Source organism: Dysidea avara, chromosome 3, assembly GCF_963678975.1.
Source record: "Dysidea avara chromosome 3, odDysAvar1.4, whole genome shotgun sequence".
Taxonomy (NCBI): Eukaryota; Metazoa; Porifera; class Demospongiae; order Dictyoceratida; family Dysideidae; genus Dysidea; species Dysidea avara.
In genome coordinates this window covers 2884348-2901951 of record NC_089274.1, presented here as the reverse complement: position 1 = coordinate 2901951, position 17604 = coordinate 2884348, and the positions used below count along the sequence as shown (strand labels likewise).

The 17604-nt window shown below is 38.2% G+C and overlaps 1 long non-coding RNA gene across 1 annotated transcript; it reads right to left on the bottom strand.

Annotated features, from left to right (window-relative positions):
- Positions 1–1196: 1196 nt before the first annotated feature.
- LOC136248886 (uncharacterized) lies at positions 1197–14122 on the bottom strand. The gene is made up of 2 exons (XR_010697855.1): positions 13882–14122; positions 1197–1737 (listed from the first exon to the last, which is right to left on the bottom strand). It is a non-coding gene; the product is annotated as an uncharacterized lncRNA (long non-coding RNA).
- Positions 14123–17604: the final 3482 nt, after the last annotated feature.

Sequence of the window (17604 nt, the reverse complement as noted above, 5' to 3'; positions counted from 1 at the left end):
CTTCATTAATTGGTTTGATGTGATCATAAATATATTGACTAGTTTACTTCACTATATGGCTACTGTTTAAGCTCTACTACAAGTTCATGTTGCTTAGTGGCAAATAACAGTGTACAACAAGTGAAGCAATCATCAAGCTACACACACCCAATATTTTGCTATGTATAAAGCCAGTTTTGCTCCACTCTTCCCCCACCAATCTATAGATATTTGATATGCACAGCATTTGTAACATCAGTATTATAGTCCTAGAACTCTTCAAGTTGTCTTAGTAGTGCTGCAAGAAATTTTGTACTTTAGACTCTCAGATGTGTATTCTCTGGTACCTGAATATAATATGCTCTTCTAGGAAATTTTTGTATTTTCAGATTGTTTCTGGTCAATTCTTAGGTACCTAAGAATGTGATTTCACTGTTCCTGATGCATTCTGATCAGTGCACTTACTTTCAAACTATTGCTTAAATTTAAGAGTGCGCAAAAGTCTGTCAAGGAGGGTCTCCCCTACTAAACGAAGCCCCATGTATGTTAACACTAGTAGCTACATGTAGAAGGATCAGTGTCATGGGAAGATGAGTTACACTGGCTTATGTAATGCTGTTAGTCATGTAGAGTTAGAGAGCAGTCAGCAGGTAATGAAGGATAGATTGTTTAGGTAGTATGAAACACACTACTTTTTTTGTTTATCCAAATTGGAGAGGAAAGGCTAAGCCTACGTAATATAGACATTTCCATTATATCTGCTGTTATTGATAGATGCCATAATATTATTCCCCCCAGCCTCACACACCTTTGGATACCGTCTGCAATAAGCAGCCCTCATAAACCTGTTTTGTCAGTCATTCCTGGATAAAGGCTTGACAATGTGACCAGAATGAAATGTAGTATTTTGTTCTAAAGAACTCTCATAGTCCAAAGCACAAGCCACTGCCAATAAGTATAGGTACAGTAAATTGCCATATTACATGGAGGGGATTTACAATGCTAACTTGACTTAGACTCTATTTAGGCTGTTTAATCAGAAAACCCACCTTGTTTTCTAATGTACTCCATGCCTTCAGGCACAATATAATGTATGCTCAAAATCTAGGTTTAGGCCAATGAGTATGCATTATTACCACGCAGTGATGTAATGAGGGTATTTTTGGTCAAATGAGCATGTAGTTACCATGGTGCTAGTAGCTATAAACACAAGAAGATTTGAGTTTATAAATTTCATAGACTTCACATTGTGCCCGTATAACTATTATAAAATAACACCATACAGTTAAGACACCTTACATGATTAAGTGCAAAAGAAATAAACTGATACTAGCAAGTTGTCAGCGATGCACACATTATTGCACCTCTACAATACAAGGTTCACCACATATGTAGCAGCAACTCTTGTTGTAATTCGTCCTGCAACATTTCCAATTATACTCCCTACCAGTGGCACAGGAATGATGTACTGCCCAGCTATCATTCCAAAATACCCTCCTACATAAAATGACATATACTCAATCATTGCATTATACACGGTAAAAGCTATGGCTTCAGAGAGGTTGAGATCTTCATTCCCATAATTGCTCAGAACATCATGTAATGTTTTGAGTCCAACCATTGTTGAAGGTGACACATAGTCTGCTAACTTCACATAGTTAGGATCCCAGTCATATAACTTTTTCATGACAAGTAAGAATTTTCTGGACTTTCCTTCATCATTAGACTTTTCAGCATCATTCATCATATCACGAAGCCCTAAAATTTGATGTACAACACTCAGACAACGGTAGCATAATTGCATACAAGGAATAGTCATCAAATGTGTATCAGCTGACTGTTTAGTTAGTATAGCACAAGCACATAGCAATCAAAACACATGGTAGTACGTTATGTATATAATCTAAAAAGCCAGCACATCACACTATGAGTACAGTGAAACCTGTGTGTTAAGGGCACCTTGCATTGGACCAACCAAAAAGTGTCCTGATTATCAAGGCATCCTGGGACACTCGAGACCATTACCAAGTGTCTACATTACACATGTGTCCTCATTTTCAAGTGTCCTGATTAAAAGGTTCACTGTGTATTGACAGGAAGAAAGAAAATGTGATTGTCACACGCACTCAGCTTCATGTTACCTTCTCATTTTATGCTGCAAATTCCCTCCATCTTCAGCACCCCACATAACAAAATAAACTGTCTTATGAATTTTATGAAATACATTTGAGCTGTCAAAGTTTTGCTTAATTTCTTTGCTTTCTCTTCATTTCTGGGGCCTAGATTTATCTTCTTTTTGCAAAAACACAAGCTGCATTTTGAAGTTGGTAAGGACATATAAAGATGAATTTATGTACTAAGTTTGGTACGAATCTGATAAATATTAGCAGAGTTATGAATGATTATTTTTTGCATTAAATGTTTGTCACATCTACAGGGTAAACTGCTTATGGAAATACCTTGAAAATAGTCTGTGTATATATAGGTTAACTAAAATCACAGAGTCAAAATACCTTAATAGAACAGTTACTGATAAGTAAAATAAGTGCACAAAAATATGTAAAAAATTGTCCAAGATTTGAACCAGGGGCCTCCATACCTGACTCTCTAACCTTTAAATTGAAAGTTGTAGTTTAAATTTACTCAATAGTAAAGCTTAGATCTACTAATGAAAAAATCTGGAACATTCCATGTGTGTTCCAAATCCCTGCACTCTATAAGAGTGCAACAATAATATAGTCAAATCAAGACACACAGTAGTGTGTCATGCAGCCAAGAAAGCCAGTGTCTTGTATATTGACAGGAAGAAAGAAAATACGATTTTCATGCCTGCATAGTTCTTTTCCAAAGCATAGCTGGTAGGGTAGGTCATGCACCAGCCATTTTTATTCCAGTTCCAGTTCTAGAACTAGAACTGGAACTGGAACTGGAACAATAATTTTGCTTTCCTTAAGACTGGAACTGGAACTAGAACTATAATTGTGCTTTCTTCAAAACTGGAACTAGAACTAGAACTATAAAGAAAATTTATCAAGTACTGGAACTAATACTGGAACTGGAATTGGTCGTAACCATACAGCTTTTGCCAAGAGATTTTATGCTCTTACAAGACCATGCAGAATTTACAAAAGCACACACAATGTAGTATATAGCTAACTTCATAAAAGCTGTATGTATTACAACCATGTATGCATCAGTGTGCTAAAACACTGCTTGAAACAATTGATTAGCTATGATATTAAAAGAGAATTCCAAATGCAATGCTGGCTCATTCACATTGTTCAGTGTTTGATAATCAGCTACAGGTCTTGTAGTACCACCTTATATAGTGTTAGTGTTATAGTTAGCTGCATACATGAAACAATTAAATCTGGCAAGACTAGCATATATAACTTAATGGTGAGTGTCCATAATTCATTACGGGCTTTTGGTAATACTTAAGTTAAAATAAGTGTTGTTCTAGAAATTGAAGAATAATTCTAAACGTCATGGTTCCTGAACTGGAACTAGAACTGTAATTCTAAAGGTTATGGTTCCAGAACTAGAACTGGAACTGTGATTATGGTTTCAAAACTGAAACTAGAACTGTAATAACTAGCTGATACTGGAGCCAACACTACTACATATCATAGTTAATCTAATTTTTTCATATTGTTCTGCTAAGCGATTTATGCTGTAGGTACGTGACTCATCATGGCAGAAATCAAACTAGCTATATGCACTGTACATAGCTACATGCCCTTATCCCATTAGTGTATATATGTGACCCAGTCCTAGATCATTACTTACTGTAGTTATGCTGGACTATAAAGGCTAATACAAGTTTAACAGCAGGTTAAACAGGGTTAACTAGCAGGACGAGCTTGCCTGGATTGTCAAACTAGTCATACAGGTTTCGACTCAAACCCCTAACGCATTCCAATAATTAGGCACATATTTCAAAGAGGTCTATCAGGGGGGTCCAGTCTGACATTCAGCGCATTTGAAGTAAACAGCTAGCAAGCTGTTGTTATCTTTTCTGGAGTTGAGTATCAGTTTAGCGTTGTAAATTCGTCGTCATCTTCCTCATATAACTCATCAGAAGAGTCAGCACCACCACCTCTGGTAGCAGTTAAGAGCTCCTCACAGCGATGCCTCCACCCACCCCCGTGGTAGCGACACCTCTATCACCAGAATCCCGAAGTAAGTGATCATAGCACTAGTGGTGGAGATCCAGTGCCGCGTAGCTACCAGAAATCCAGATAGCTATCAAGGCTACTCTTAAACCACGGATTAAATTCACTCTCAGACTGACCATACCAGCTACAGTGCATTGCTCGATCAAACCTCATCCGCTGCAACACTATCTTCAGGAACTTCCAGCTGATGGCAAGACATATTCTCACAACAACGGCTATTCCATGCAATGGTTGGCTGCAATGGTATTGTCTTCTGCTCCATGCAGCGGTTGGCTGCAATGTTATTGTCTTCTGTTCCATGCGACGGTTGGCTGTCTATGGTATACGTAGTTGCAGGTGGCGGCTTGACTGCATGTGGCAGCTTGGCTGTCAATGTATATTCATCTATCTACTGTCTGAGAGTGTATGATCCTCCTTCCAAGTGTGAGACAACCACCCTTCTTGTCAGCAGAGGATGATGTCATATACACACCAGCAGCTAGAGGTCCTTCTGCAGCTACTGTCAAAGCCAGCCTCTACCAAAAATAAATAAAGCCAGGGAATATCAAATTGGACTAAATCTTATGACCTGCAGTGTGACATCTAGACCACCAGAATGCCAGCTTACTTCCTGTAAGTAGAAACAATCATAGCTCAACACCCAGAAGTTCATAAAATAGATTTCTAACTTTCTCACTGTTATGTCACAGCTCTGACTTCCTGTGAGACCTTCACAACAGCTTCTGACAGTCCAACCAAAGCAGAGCAATCTTCCATTGGAAAAAGAGAGCAACAAACCAGGAAAATGATTTCAAAAAAGGAACTCTAAAGATATTATGACCAGATTAATTACCCATTTTCTTAGTCGGAGCTGCCACCATTGCTTATTCACATCAAAAGGAACAAATAAAACTCAAAGGCTATATATATATAGCTTGTTTGCTGTAATCCTGATTTTCTTCCTTTGGACAATTTCTGATTATCATGGCTGATTTATTGGTGTTATTATTTCAGCATGGAAAAAGTGTTACTGAATCTCATCACAAGCACATGCACCCTGCTCTATCTGCACATGTGCAATAGAGGTCCCAACTGGTCCATAATGGGGTCTTCCCCCAGGGTCCATGACTAAGGTAATTAGGCTAAATATTATTTTTTCTTTCGCCATTTAAGATATGAACCCAAGGGTAAGACTTCATACCAAGGAGCCCACATTTCCGCCTATTTAGGTGTGACCTAATTGTGGGTTCCTTTTCTGTAAACCTGGACCTGGGCTACCATATCAGCAGTGCAACCAGAAACAACTAATCCAGATATGGGGAGAAACTATTGCGGACTAATTATGTGCAGGCCTACTATTGTTCACTATCCATCAGTGGTGGCAGCAGCTATCCCAAAAAGTATACTTGTAATCTGGCTTCTAGTGGGGGGAGAGCAGGTAGCCAGTCACAGGAAGAACTTCCATATTTGTCTTCCCTACATTAAAAAGTGTCTGGTGCTACACCTTCATGGATCGGTCAGGATCTCTACCTTGATACTACTAACAGGCAGTTGATAACAACATCGAGAAGTGAGCCTGAGCACTGACAATTGGCTAGCTATTTACTACCGAGCAGTGTTAATATGGCATCAGTATCTCAATACGGAGATTGGGAAAACAGCTGGACTGTTCACTCTGCATCTCTGTTTTTGCTTGTGACTACACACGGCAGCAATGTGGGATTACTGAAACATCGAATCTCATCACAAAACACATTACTCTATCTGCACATGTGCAATAGAGGTCCAAACAGGTCCACTATGGGGTCTTCCCCCAGGGTCCATGACTAAGGCAATTAGGATAATCATTTTCTTTTTATACATAAGATACGGACCCCAAAGGTAAGACTTCCATACCAAGGAGCCCACACCTCCACCTTTTAAGTGTGACCTCATTGTGGGTTCCTTTCTGTAAACCTGGACCTGGGCTACAATATTATACATACTGAGAAACAGCTAAACCGGATTTAGGGGGAACATTGCTGGTTAGGGGCAGACCTACCACTTTAATTCTGCATCACCACAAAGAAGCAATTCATCAGTGGTGGCAGTAGCCATCCCAAAATACTGAAATCCGCTTTATTTGGTAAGGCTATAGTTTACAGACCACAATTGTGGTCCCATACCTTCCATCTATATTGAGGGACAAGATAGGTCACTATGCCCCGCTAATGATTCCGAAGTCCTTACTATAGGATTTGTGTTTCATATCATCTCCTGTATACCCATGGGATATGGTAGCTCACCACTACTCTGGAACAGCTCTAACTGCATATATACAAAGTAGGAGATCACCAATTCACAGTAAGGATTTCTCCATATCCAGCATTTGAAAGTATCTGGTGCTACACTTACATGGACCAATCAGAGTCTGTATCTTGTCACTGCTAACAGGCAGATGATAATAGTATCGAGGGGTGAGCCTGCAGCAGTGACAATTGGCTATTGATTTATCAAGTGGTGTTGTTAATGTGCGTAAATGTGCCATTGGTACTTTACTTTGGAGATTATAACGTCAGACAATTATGTTGGTTGACTTTTTTTTTAAAAAGTAAATAAATAAAATAGGTAATGATAGACATGTCTTTAGACATGACAGGAGAAGGTGTACCATTCTACAAACATGCTGTACACATGTCTAATCACCATAGCTACAGGTACCATGCACTGTGACAGCAGAAGACCAAGTTCCAGCATCAGATTCAACAATGCCCTCCTCAGTCATTCTTGAGATAATGGCTAGCTACTTACAATTACACTTTTACTACCCTTGACAGTACACATACGTACATAAGCCGTGATACTGTGAGTGTCACGAAAAAGAGAAATATTGTAGCATTTGCCTAGTTTATTAGTGTAACAAAATTTGCGACAGTTCTGAATGTACATACAACCAAATAAGGAGAATTTGAGAAGCCTTTCAAAAGTATGGTAAATTCCGTGACACTGCCACATCCATCCCTCCTGAGGAGGCTGAGTGTGACACCCGACTAGACATTGGGTGGCCTACAGATACCATTCACTGATCTGTGATGATGGTCAGGATCAAGCTCTACTAAAACGGATTAATGGTCTGTGGCAGACAAGGAGGACCACAATTGTTGGCAGCATAGTTACCATCATTATCAAGTCTACCAGTTGGGCTCTGGAGGGGCTGCACAGAAGGCAGAGCCTGTACAAGGTGATTCACCATTAGTCCATGGAACCTAAGCAAAATCGTTGGGTTTAGCATCAGCAGGACAAACGCTAAAAAAAAAGAAAAGAAAAAAGCCAACCTCAACGTGACTTCAATCTGTAGACCACCCTGACCAACCGTCACACTCAGTGGTACCAAGGAGGCCACCTAAGTAGAGAATTTTAAACAGTTTTATTATTATCTCGATTATTATCAAGTCTTCCAGTTGGGAACTGGAGGGTATGCACAGAAGGCAGAGCCTGTACGAGGTGTTTCTCTTTCACCACTAGCCCAGGGAATCTAAGCGAGGCCCCATGCTATATCGCAGTACTCTTAAAGAAAGAATGGCAGCCTCCTTACCAGCTGGCAAGCTTGCAGGGCACAGTTTAAGGAGGAGTGCCAGAACTGCAGCAGCAGTAGTAGAGATCCAAGATTCTTTACCAACTAGACTCTACTGAAGTTGTTGGCAGAGCCCAGCTTATCTGCCATACATCAAGTGACAGCCTCATCAAAACTTAAATCTTCTGTTGTTTCAAAGTGCTTGTTACATTATATCAAGTATTAACACTTTCCAATCAACACATGTACCATTACTTCTTTGCATAAATGCACATAATAATTGTGGGTTAATTATGGGCTTAGATGGATGCTCCAAGCAAATTTTGGGGATATAACTGACAGGTTGTTAACCTATCTTTGTTGGGTGGGTGTGCAGAGAAAAACTAACTGATGAGTTATTTCAGGAAGCACTTGAGCCTGAAACAATAAGAGGACAGACATGCTTGCTAATATGCAGGCAGACAATTGCCCAAGGGTAATGTCCTGCAGTCAGTTCAATCTATTTACAGAGCACCAATATCAGGCCCATAATCCCATTCTTTGCAATGCATAGCTTATACGAATACATATTCTAGGATTTGCACTTGACTCATTGAGTCCAGCATCTAGTTAAAGTAGGAAATAAATTTGTAATTCAGGTGATGATCTCCATGATCCCCACTAGCAGGGGCAGATCCAGGGGGTGCACAGACAGCAAGTGTCTCCCCCCTCCCTACTCTTAATCATACATGTTAGCGCCACTCAGAATATTTGAACTAGTGCTGAAACAAATAGCAATTTATACTATTCGAGTAGATGTGAACAAAATGACTCAATATTTGATTATTCTTTAGCTAATACTTCTATTGAATAAGTACTGAAACCTTTTGTAGGTAAAGCCTAAAAGCTATTTCTGTCTTTTCTAAAATAGAATTTTTTACAGCATAGATACATCACTTCATTCACAGTCTTAAGTTTCAAGGCTCATCTGAATACAGTGTACAGAGTGCTAACGATTATTCAAATAGTGTGTTAATGAATCGAACAAACTGACCGAATAATCAAATAACCGAATAATCGTTTTAGCACTAATTTGAACAGAAAGCAACTCAGAAATGCATGGAATGGACTCAAAATAGGGGAGGGCACAAGGGGAATGTACCCACTGCCCATCTCAAACTAAAGAAATATAGTATTTCAAACAAGATTACAATATTCATCAAATACTCTAATAAAACAGTCAGCATATGCATTTGTACCCGCATGCATGCATGGTGTTACTAGGATAAAAGTACCCATGGAACTTTAAATGTTAGTCTTATGCTAAGTAGTGTCCTTTGGATACCATAGGTATACGACACTAAACACTTTAGGGCCATACCATAAACCATTCATGAAAATCAACACTGTCAATTATCCTTACACCACTCAGAAAACATAATTACTAGTATAATTTGTACACAAAAAAAATCTAGCTATTCTGTGCAAAATTTCAGAGCTGAAATTTGTATTCTGCTTACGTTTCTGGGGGCTATACCCTGAAAACAAACCTGGATAAAATTGTGGAGTCAAAATACTCTAATAGAACAGCACAAAAGTACAAGAAAAAGTCAAAAAAGGTGTCCAGGGTTTGAAAGTTCTACTGTTCTAGTGGATTGGAGCCAAGTCAAGTGTGAATGCTGTAAGGCTATCCAAGCAGCCCATTGTAGTTTCATGAGTTATTTAAAGAGAACAACGTGATCTTAATTTCTGAAACACTTTCGACTGATCACTGCATTAGACTTGACGTGATCTATCACCAGCTTGAAGTCAAGTCATCATCATTAACTAAGCTCAACAAGGAAGCTTATCTTTGTGTGAAATAAAGGATGTAGTAATGAAGTGGAAGATATCTGAGTCTATAATTGCTCAAATTATGAGGTGCAAGGGAAAGATAAAAGCAACAAAACGTCATCTTACTTGTCATGACTTCCACTTTACCTGGAGCTCATCCCTTTGCTGTAGGCATCCAGGCCAAAGGTAGTTCTTCCCACATTCAATGGGAATGTCACAAAATGAAGGACTCATAAATTCTGTGATACATGATAGCACACAGTTAACGACCATTGACGAATTTAATTGCTTGGTTATAGTTTTCTAAATGGTGTAGCTGCCTAGGGCTTAACACTATCTGATGGTAACCATGATGCAGCAATTACTAAGCTGCTGCCTTCAAAACATTATCTGTGCACATATAGAGGAGCTTGTGAAGATACCCAATTGTACTAATGATTGTCCCCAGTCCCTGAAGTATATCTTTGACCAGACTACTGTATGTATTAGAGGGTTGAGATCAGCTCCACCCAATATGGTAGCTTGCTGACACCAATTATAATACCCAAATTACCTGGGGAAATATGATTGAAAGTAGCTAGACTCGATGCAGTGTGGAGTTTAGATGAGCTTATGGGACATCATCTGTACTGAAGAGAAGTCAGTGAGGAAATAAAAATGAACTCAGTCAAACCACCCCCCCTCCAGTAGATTTTTTGAGCCAATGCATTCTCTGCCAATCACACGAAGGTTTAGCAATGGTGACCATTATTTTCTTGGCTTCATGCAATAAGGTTCAGTAATATAGACACACATTTTCTAACATGGTGAAAGTTATGCACCTATCAACATTAAGCCCCATACCACCCCAGTACAGGCTTTATGGATGGAGTATTGGACATTTCAAGAGCTAAAGCCCCCACTACTGAGGCGTAGGGTTTGTCTCAGTTGACAGGTGATTATAGCTCATAGAGTGATAACTTCTACGTCACAAAAATTACATTAAAATGTGTAACAGCAATTTTCATGGGGCAAATTCAATTGGGCATCAGGTTGAGTTACAAGGTTAAACTTCAGAAAACGATTGTCATCAAACAACACTTCAGTAAGGAAGAATGATCAATAATGAACTATCGCATGCTGATTTGTTGATATAAACATTGTGGGACTCTTCTATTGTACTTTTCAAAGTGTAAAAATCCTTGTACCAATGTATTTTTTGCTAATTATCTGCCGTAACTCATCCAGCAAGGATCAAACTAACCTGCACTATTTAAATATCTCTTATATTACTCTCTTTCTTGCTCCTGTGACATTTAGAAAGATAGCTAGTTGCAAAGTAAACTCATGCTCCAATATCAAGCATGCATATTCTGGCCAGCGGAAGTGATTATGTGACTATTGTGACAGCAGGTGTTACTGTTCTATACTGGGGAGTATAAATAATAGGTTAATTTTTCACCATTACTGTGTTTCCAAAACAATTAACCTCTTCAATGTCTTATAGCTGACAACTAAAATATGAGGATCAGTGTCTTTTTAAAAATAACTTCGATTCTGTTTTTGTGTTGTTTGTTTGTAAAGTGCATTTATGTTTATATTTTAGGAATACCTCTGCGAGTGAAAGGTTGAACCATTCACAACTTGTTATGAAGCACAGCGGATGAAATCTTCCACCATTCTTAACATTGCCATCCCAGTTGGATGAAGTAGCTCCTGTAGGAGCCAGTCAGAATTATGATTTTTATAACATGTGCATGTGTTGTTGTTGTTACACACCGTTCAATGTGCTTTAAACACCTGTGAGCTACATAAACACTTGTGCCATTGCATGAAAGTGACCAGCAATGTATTGTATACATGGAAAATACTATGGCTGACTGAGAAGAAAAAAATGCAAAACATTTTCTGGGTATAGCCTACCACTAACTTCTTGCCTTCTGAGGCTCATCAGCACTTGCTGAGATGTGTGTACCATTGTAATTTGCCACTGCTCTCAGCAGACTACACAAGCTACACACTACACCATAGATTATTAATTATGGACTAAGGTTGAAGTGATGTATCTATAGATAAGTGGATCAACTGGATTTACACGCCTAGCCTTCTCACAGGTCCCTAGTAGGATAGCACTTAATATATATATATATCAACACCAGGAGCAACTGTACCAAGTCTGATTGACATGTTTGTTGTATTGTTTTCAAACACAATTAAGGACAGGTGCTCCCCACATTACTTTAATGAACAATATCGCTAACCAGCTGCCCTGTTTTGTAAGCTATAATATCTATGGTGTAGGTGACCTCCCTTGTTTCCCTACTTTTTTCTACAATCCCCAATCAAACTTAAAATTCTTAATTACACGTGAATTGTAATTAGAGATTTCCAACCAAATTAAAAAATTTACATTCCTTAAATTCTTTGGTATGGCAAATATTGTGCTATCTATTAGAATCATTTTAGTGCAAACTGCACCTCAATCGGTGGCTCCTGCCAAAAGATACACGTAAAAGAAGTCAGCAGAGCGGTGATTTTTGTGTACGACATTTTTAGCACTTTTCTGTACATTAGCATGGCACCAAGCACAATATCCAAAGCGCCATAAATTTGAATATGAATCTCCTAATAACATGAAATTTTTGTCACATAAACCACTTAATGTAGTAAAATGCATGAGCTAGGTAAGACCTCTCAAGAGTGACCACTCAACCACCTGTAATATTTAATGTTTGAGTCAGTAATTTGCTAAGAATAGCACGAATTCTGTAAATCAAATTATATACAGGTGTACCCCACACATTTTTACAGATGATTAACTAGTGCATGACATTGTATTACAGAGTGACCTTTGACATTACAGGGCACAATTAACAATTACTTTGCAAAATATGACAATCGGATTCTGACATATATGACCGTTACTCTTTAATATTATTGTAAGGCAGCAATTTTTGATACTACTTCACTTTATTTGCTACACTAAAAGTACAGAAGATAGTAATTATTATATAATATGATGACATCATTGTACAACAAAGAGAAACAATAAACTGTCTCTGACTAGAATTACAGTCATGCAGCTGCAACAAAATGGACCATAATAGTAGTGTGCATATCAGAACATCACAACACGTAGTTGTGAAGCTTTACAAGGTTGGTATGAATTGCCAAACACTGCTTTTTCAAAAGTTATGCATCACCTTGCATGCTATAAAGTAATTCCGCGCAACATAACGAACTGCTCACTTTCAAACTATACTTGGATTGATGTGGATGGATGTCTTGAACGCAAGGATGGTTGTAATGGAGAATTCTGAAGTGTCCTAGTTGGTGCTGTACCCTTTCACAAGACAAATTTTCATCGTTTACCACCACATAACATCTTTTCATCAAAACACCAATGCCAAAATCAGAATCAGCATATCTATTTTGCCTAGGATCATTTCTTTCAGCCTCACAGATCACAGAAACTTGCGGAAAACTCGATAACATTTGACAAGTGGTGCCGTAAAATCCCATGCTTTCCCATACGTTACGTCGTACAGAATTTTTGTATGGGCTCCCATTGGGGAATTTTATTTCTCCAACTTTAATTTCGCGTATTTCAATAAATACTGAATGAAATTAAATTCGGTAAAGTGCATTACGAAGTACGAAGCATTGGCTACCACATACTACAACAGCAGCTCGTGAAACGTTTGTTGAAGGGGTGTAATTTGATTAGTAAATATATATGTGAAAAATCGGTAGGTTGGAAATCTCTATTGTAATAATTTGACCACACTTATAACTAGTTAATGTTCACATTCTTTTTCTTTTCTCATTATTACTGATGGTTTTACTGCTATGTAGACTCTATCTACACATCTACATAGCTATCCACTCTGTCAATGCCGGCATCGCTAAGTTGAGCACTTTTTGTACAGCTATAAGCTTGCCTACACTAATAGAGCAATGTAAGGCCATACCTATTTGATCTTATGTTGTGCGGGCCCAACCAACTGCATTTTTCTTCAAATGAAATAATTTTGAAAATCATGTGTGCGGATCACGTGTTCTTAATTAAAGACAACACATCATAAACACCCTCGTGATATAGTCCAATAGGGACCATTGAAGATTGTCCAATGCTCTAAAATTGTAGAATACAATGAATGGGAAAGTTATTTTGGAGATTTATGTTTAAATCTGATGCTACTAGAAGAGTATAAAACCTAGACTGTGTATGTACTATTATAGCTACATTCATTATTTACATTTTGTATGCTTGTGTTTAAAATTTTTATCATTTCCATTTTCAAACCGACCTACCTACCCAACTTATAATTTTGCCCGCGCAACATAAGATCAAATAGGTATGGCCTAAAGTGTTAATAACAATACCAAGTATCTACTCACATTGCTTTAATTCTTGATCCACTGCTTTTCCTAATTCTTCCTTGAGCATTCTGTCAAAGTCAACATCATCAGCGTATATATGTTATTTGTATATTTTGCGTTGGTTTTTTGACAAAGTAGTAACAATACCAATACTCCGGATAGAAAGGCCAGAAGATATGATCCGCTATTACCACTGGATCGCCTCATCATCAAACGATCGTTCAGAGTCTGAGCGTCAACTCCGAACTCACAACCACAATGTTTGTTTGGGAAGCCATACATATTTAGTGAACGTAGTGGTTTCAGGAACAATGCATTTTTAATTACTCTGTTTAATCCCTTAATTATGGCACTGCTTTGACATAATTTTACCGCTAGTTGGCAGCGAAAAAGTGGAGAAATACTAATTACCGGTAGCTATGTATGATGACAGACTAGTCACCCTGGTTTTTTGCAATGCACATGACAGTTAATGGCACTATATGTATATGTATATGTAGCACACAATAATAAATCTAGGCCTCAAGCATTTTGGCATGCCTGCAATGTATCAGTTAAAATTTTGTCCAAAAACATCCAGAATTATCATGCATCACCTAGCTATGCTCCCATACCGTGTTCAAATATTCACAATGTTTCTTAACATTTTCGGATAATGAGTGTTCTATTAGAATATTTTGCAACATGCTGATAGAGAGTATTAGCTAATTGATTGATTGATGGGTTGATTGATTGTATATACTGATTGATTCGTTAAAAATAGTTGGTTGATTAACTTTCCCATGCCATGCAATCAGCTAAAGCCATTCTTCCTTGTAGAGGAAGCAACATGAGATATGATGAGATGTTATGTGGAGGGGTATAGTTTGTGCCCACATGTCCTATTTTTGCAGGCCCAGTCACATATGTGGCTACAATACAAAAAACTTATACATACTACAAATACTTATGTAGCTAGCTTCCAAGACAATAAAAATATACAAATACATAAAACTGGTATACCTCTAGAAATAAATTATAATGATCAGTATAATATATAGTAACATTGGAGATTCTATGTTTCTTTCTTCTTGAGTTAGGTGTAGTAGTTTCCCGTTTGAAACCAACGAATCAAAGGTCTGGGGTGGACATGAATTTTCCTAGGCAGAAACAATTCTTGATTGAGTTTGAAACTAGTTGATCATCATTAATGCTGTTGTTACGTTCTTACATGTCTTGCTTTAGATGGGTTTGTTTGTCAGTGTTAAGGTTGAATTAATTGATACCATACATATACATTGTATTTCCTGTTTGCTTTACAATAGAAGTGCGTTTGGGGGATGTCAGTTGTTGTTGTTGTTTGATCACTGCATGCTTGACATAGCAGATTGTAATGAGTTATTACTATTGTAAAGTTACCGGCTTTGGTTTCAGGCAAGTTGATTTGCAATAAATATTTTCATGAGAGTCACAAATATTGATTATGGTCTGACAAGGTTTAGTATTTCGAATTTCCAAAGGGCACAAGTCCTGGAGCCTCCAAACTTTGTGCACAACATTTACTTGATGCAGTATTAGGTAGTACTTCCCCAACTGCTGGTAAGTGTTCATGCTCTCACACTTACTTTATGAATCATCTTTTGTCTGGTAAAGATCCCTCCTGTTTAGCTCCTTGGTTGTGTGGTACTCCTTTAACCACGCTGCTTAAGAAAGGTGGTGGCATTCGTCTAATTGTTGCTGGAGAGGTTTTGCATCGGTTAGGTAGTCACCTTTGTTGTCTCATCATTCACCCTTCCCTCCTTGATACCTTCTTACCCTATGGACAAGTTGGGTTGGTATTCCTGGAGGCCTGGAATGTGCTATTCATATTACTGATCATTTTCTAACTCTTTATGGTGCAGATGACTCCCTAGCATTGCTAAAGGTAGACATGAAGAATGCTTTTAGTGAATGCCGTCACCCTGCATTTTTTGTTTGTGTATCTGAAGATTTTCCAGAGATTTCAGTGTGGGTAAATTTGTTACTCTCAGCCAGCTGAAATTGTGCTTTGGTATGGTTGCTTCCTCTGGGGTACAGCTGGGTGACCCTCTGGGTCCTTGCTTTTCTCTCTTGTCCTCTTACAATTTATTGATGCTGTCAAACTCCATGATCTTTTGCAATTATATCTTTGGTATCTGGAAGATGGAGTTTTGTGGGCAAGTGGTCCTCTTTACAAACTCTTCTGTCTCACTTTGATTCATGAGGACCTGAGTTTGGTCTCCATCTGAATTTATCAAATGTGAATTAAGCAGGTTGATGGTCTAGAGCTATTAGGATTGGGGAGATGATGTTTTCTTTAGAGAGTTTTTAAGTCATTGTATAGATAAGGTAGCTAACCTCAACCCAGGACAAACTTGCTCTTTTGGAAGACCCTCAAGTGGAACTTCATCTTCTGTGAAGTTGCCTCAGTAGCTGCAAGATTATCCACCTACTTTGAACTGTTCCTTTTTCCATGCTGCAATGATTTCTTTGTCAATTTGACCTTAACCTCAATTCGCAATTGTCTCAGCCATATTATGCAGTGCAGTCTTTCTGATCTTTCTTGGTGCCAAACCAGCTTTCCTTTCCATCTGGGTAGTTTAGGTTTACAAGAATCCACTCAGCCAGTCTGCTGCAGCTGCTTTTTGGAGTTCATGCAATAGCATCTATGAAGGAGACTTCTGTTTGTTGCTACTGATCAGCTTCATTTTCCTGATGAGGATGCTGCTGCTGCAATGTTCTCTGACATTCCCATTTCTTCTGCTTCACAGCATGATCTGCAAGCCTTTTTAGATCAGTCGGCATTTTGCTTCTTGCAGTATTCGGGACCATGCTCATTTGACTGCCCTTGCTCACTCTTTTGGTACCAGTAGTTGGCTTAAAGCTATTCCTCAAACTTCTCTTGGTATAGCTATCCCTGGTTTGTTGGTTTGCATCTATGGCTCTGTTTCCCCTTTTTCCATTGTGTACATGCCTCTCTTCTATAGATTCAGTGCTTTGGTGACCATCTTTTGGGCTGTTCTCATGGTCCTATGAGAATCTGTCATCACGATTCTTTGGTTAACATCCTTCATCATGCCTTGTTCAGGCTTGGGGTGAAAGTACATTGGTACTTGTACTTAAGTGCACTTAAGTACACCTTTTAGAGTAGCTACTTGTACTTATACGTAAATACTTTTTGTACAAATTAATGTAATGTACTTATACTACTTAAGGTACTTGAAGTACTTAAAAGTACTTATAAGTACTTTGAAGTACATTAAGTACAATGAAGTACATTAAGTACAATGAAGTCCTCTCAAATCAGTGTGCATAGAGCTGTATATACATGTTGAAATACAGAAACTTACATTGGAATTAATGGTCATCTGAGTCCCTCTACTTCTACATCTGTTGAGATACTATACACCTACAGTTGAATTTTAGGTTGGTTGACAAAGAAAATCAAAATGTGTAAAACACTCCATACTTGAAAGTATAGCCAATGAAAGTCAGTAGCACAGCTAATTGTAGTCTGACAAGTTCATTTTCATATAAATGTGATGATTTGTAAATGGGCTGAAACAAATACTGATGTATGTATATGTCTGTCAGTCATCAGGGAGTGACACAATGAAGGCTGTAGAGTTTTGATTGGCATAAATTTTTGTCAGGGACACTAACATCAGTACTTTAATACAGCGTTTATCGTTGTTGTTACTTGAAAAGCTGTAAACTGTTTAAGGTTGGTACAAAACATGTTAA